The sequence below is a fragment of the Scyliorhinus torazame genome, chromosome 18, assembly GCF_047496885.1.
Source record: "Scyliorhinus torazame isolate Kashiwa2021f chromosome 18, sScyTor2.1, whole genome shotgun sequence".
Taxonomy (NCBI): domain Eukaryota; kingdom Metazoa; phylum Chordata; class Chondrichthyes; order Carcharhiniformes; family Scyliorhinidae; genus Scyliorhinus; species Scyliorhinus torazame.
Window position 1 is genome coordinate 43,480,077 of NC_092724.1, and position 4,843 is coordinate 43,484,919.

The following is a 4,843-nucleotide window of genomic DNA, read 5'->3' on the forward strand; positions in this document are numbered from 1 at the left end:
AATAAATTTAGAGTACCCATTTTTTTTTTTTTTTTTTCAAATTAAGGGGCAATTTAGTGTGGCCAATTCACCTACCAGGGGGTGAGACCCACACACACACTGGGAAAATGTGCAAACTCTACACGGACAGTGACCCGGGGCCGGGATTCAAAGGGCATATAGTTATGCTATCAACGCGCTTACAGTTCAGTTTATAATTCTAGTCACCATGTTGGATCAGAATTTGTACTTTTCCTCTAAGTTCCACCATGGACTCCACCTTCGATCAAATCTCTTGTTGCTTTTTGGTACAGTTCCAGACCATTTATTTTACATTGTACACTTGTGTCTATTTGAAATCCTATGCGGTTGCCTGACTCCAGCTTAATTGTAACGCACTCACAAGTCAGCCATACCAATAGGTCATACCTTATTGATGACAAAGACTTATTAGGTATTTGGTTTTCTGCCTATTGCTCCAACTATCTGTGCAGGCAATTTTTTTTTCAATGGTATTTTGCTGCATATGGTTGTTTTTCTTCCTCTTGTTGCATACCATTCCAAAGTCTAAGCAAAGCTATCACTTGTGCAACTCGTGCTTTTCCCCGCATTCACCAGCCTTTGGGAATTGTTTAATATTGAATCGAAACTTGCCTCTATCATGCCTTGGGATTTATTTTGTTTTATGTATTGCAGTCACATTTTGTCCCTTCAAATCCCTGATGACTTTGGGTTGCACCATCACTACGTGACAACTTCTATCACGTTTACACAAGGTTATATTAGTCTCCCAAAATAGTCTTGTTTGCACACTTGGATCTGCAATTCCAAAAACAAATCATGTTCAGAGATTCTTGTGTTATAGAATATGGACCCTTCAGTGCGTTTTCCCGATGATAGACAATACTAGTCAAACATTTCAGCAGGATCCTCTATCTGCCTGTTAAATACATATCTCTCAGAAAGGAAAGTTCTTACAAGGTTGGCAGTACTGTGGAAATGTCATTCTATCTTATCTCTGTCTCTATGCAGTCCCAATCCGTCTACATGGAGTGGACTTCACACACTTCCTTCTCCCATTGCTGCGAGGCTTGTTTGCGACTGCACTCATTGTGGCTCTTGATCGAGCTTCATTGCAAAGGAGTAGTGTTTCCAGGCTCACTCAAGTCTCTTTGACTTCTCTGCAACATTCATGCCAAGGATTTCAGGAGCCTGAGGCGGAGTTGGATCACCTCCTGTCACAAACACGTTTTAGCTTTAATGTGACTTTTCCAAACTTTACGATAGTTTCAGAAGCCGCAAGCATCTTGCTGCTCACTAGAGACCTCACATACACACAAAAGAGAGAGAGCCAGAAAACAAAAAAGAATCACCTGGCAAGTCCTATGGCAAATCCAACGATGATTCAGACACTATTTACTGACATCCAGCATGTAGCTCGCATCATGCTGTTAGCCACATGACTACTGACACACTAAACATCACTATTCTTGTGAGCCAGTGAGTAGAGTTTACCAGAGGGTGAAGTTTGAATAAAGCTGGAGGCTGGGATTCAAAAGTTTCTTCATTGTTTGGGAGCTGAATTTAGATTAGATTCCCACATTCAACATTGTGCTGATTCAAATTTTTAATAAAATATATCTATAATTTTTGAGGCATTTTACATGAGGGATTATCTGTAATTATCACACAACAACACATGGGCAACAAGTGGAAGATTGCCTCAGAAATTATTGGACAGAACCTCTCGACAACGTATTTCCCTTTATATTGAGGAGAATTGCCATTACTGTCCATTGTCAGTGTGCATTATCAAGGTTAGGTGAGATGGAGTCCTTGACGGCCCTGAGCAGAATACTGATCTCGGTGTCAAATAAACTGCTTTTCCTTTACTCTGTAGCCCAAGGGAGATTAGCGATTCGCTATTTATATGAAATTGCTTTATATTCATGACTAATTCCAAAAGTACTGCAGCTCTCATAATTTATTTAATGCCTTGTTTACTCCAGTCTTTGGAGCAAATGAATAATGCATTTTAGTGATTTTTTTTTTTCTACCCTCCATCTCCCAAACATGCTGACTTTTGATCAACAGTTGCACAGTCACTGCTACTCCAATTCCTCACAAAGTGACCATTCTTCATTCATCGGCCTTAATAAGGAGCACTAACGGGCTATTCTTCCATGATCATATCACCCAATCTTATCCTAACCCAGCAACAAACATACCGTAACTCGAGCTCCTTACACCCCACTTCCAGAAAGGACTCCATCCCATTCTCCCCATCTCTCCAACTCTATCACATCTGTTCCTACAATGCTACCTTCCAAATCGGCTTTTCTGATGTGTCTTCTTTTTTCCTAACCCTCCCCCCATCGAAAACACTGTGGTCGATAGAGCCAGCAACCGTGTTCGACCCATCACCCGCAGCTCTGACCTCACCCCTTCCTCGCCTTCGCAGAACCATGGTAGAGTAAAGTTGCCCTTCACTTTTCACCCCATCAGCCTCCACTTTCAAAGGATAATCCTCCGCAATTCCACCACCTTCAGCATGATGCCACCACCAAACACATCTTCAAATCACCTCCCCTGTCAGCATTCCATAGGGAATGCTCCCTCCTCCAACATCCCCAATGCAGCACCCCCTTCCCACAACACCTCCCCTTGCAATCGCAGAAAGTGCAACAGGTGCACCTCTATCTCCTCCTTCCTCACTTCCCAAGGCCTCAAACACTCCTTTTAGGTGACGTAACATTTCACTTGCACATGAAAATAATCCTAATCTACTCAACCTCTCTTCATAGCTAGCGCCCTCCATACCAGGCAACATCCTGGTGAACCTCCCCTGCACCTTCTCCAAAGCATCCAAGTCCTTTTGGTAATGTGGCGACCAGAACTGTACGCAGTATTCCAAATGTCGCCAAACCAAAGTCTTCTACAACTGTAACATGACCTGCCAATTCTTGTACTCAATACCCCTTCCGATGAAGGAAAGGTTTGTTACTGATAGCAGTTGGTTGCTGGAGGTCATGGCCTGTCAGTCATTGTGTTTTCTTATATCCCAGCCTGCAATGTGGGAAAGATGCTGGATGAAGTATCCACACTTAGGGCTGAATTTTCCTGGTGTCAAGGAGACTCCACGGAGGGGTGAAAATGGCAGGCAGGGCACAATTCCGGTATTCCCGGGCAGAACGGTGGGACAGTGGTTAACACTGGGACTACGGTGCTGAGGACCCAGGTTTGAATCCTGGCCCTGGGTCACTGTCCGTGTGGAGTTTGCATATTCTCCCTGTGTCTGCGTAGGTTACACCCCCACAATCCAAAAGATGTGCTGGTTAGGTGGATTGGCCATGCTAAATTGCCCCTTAATTGGGAAAAAAAATAATTGGGTACTCTAAATTTATTTTTAAAAATTCCGGTATTCTCGACCCTATTTCCAGGGTTTCCGATTTTCAGGACGGTCTTTTAACGGCAAGGTCTTGTTCGGGTGAGAGCCCACCCTTTGCACTCCCAACCTAGCTGGCTCCATAGCTAGTATAGGCATGTCCTAGTCCTCCACAATTTCCATGTAGCGGAACCAGATTTTCAAAGTATTGGCGTTCATGACGGCTCAGAGGTGTTATGAACCATAGTCTGCATGAGGGAACCATTTGAAAGGTAAATTCAAAGGGTCCTCCTCATAGAATGACACCCCTCTTCCTCCTCCCCCCCCCCCCCCCCCCCCCACCCCACTCCATGTAAAGTTATGGCACCTTCAATCTCATTCACTGACTACACTCTATAGAACCAACAAATCCTATAATGACAATAAGGTGTGTAAATGACTACTTTTTAAAATGGTACACATGATGTCAGCGTTTGACTAGGGTGAGCACAGTAAGAGGTCTTACAACACCAGGTTAAAGTCCAACAGTTTTGTTTCAAATCACTAGCTTTCGGACCACTGTTTCCTCAGGTCACCTGAGGAAGGAGCAGTGCTCCGAAAGCTAGTGATTCGAAACAAACCTGTTGGATTTTAACCTGGTGTTGTAAGACTTCTTACTGTACTTTTTAAAAAGCAGTCATTCATTGATAACTTTGCACTTTCTCAACTTTTTAAACCGCAGACCAATAAAAATCTTAATCATCTGGATGCTTTAAAGTATCAATGGATGAAGCTGCAAGCACTTGAACCCTGTTCATTTGTGCAATTGACAGAAGAAATCAGACAGCCAAGCTGTCAATCAATTTGTTTGGCTGAGTGCCCAGAAATCTATCAGTGCTGAAACAGTTGAACCACAGGCTATTGCTACTTTCAAGGATCTGGATGATCAACACTTTTATTGGTCTGTAGTAAAAGGTAGTTTTAAGTGGGAAGTTATCAATTAATTACTTTTTAAAAGCATCTTTACACATCCAATTGCCACTCTGGGGTTCATTGGCTTTATACAGTGTATCTCCTGAGTGAATGAGCATGGAAGTGCGTAGCTTGGCATTGGGAGAATAAGGGATCATAGAGGGTGGGTAGGGTCATGAGGTTGCATGGAAAGGGTTAAGGGGGCATGAGGGCTAGAGGGACTTATCTTTCTAATATAACTAAAACAAAGTCACAGAGCACTGAGGTGGGCCTTTTTAAAAAAAAATGTATTTTATTACAAACCTGCATCAAACCAGGTTACAGCGAGCAAACACCCCGGGAAACATGCTTCCCTACAGTCAACTATACAGTCTGTACAGATTTTTCCCCTTTTTCACCCCCCATTTCCCCTGAGACGAACAGCCCCTCAAACACGGTCACAAACATCCCCCACCTTCCCCCCCCCCCGCCCTGAAGAGCCCCTTAACTCATACTTTCTCTTCTCTAATCGCAGGAAGTCGTACAGGT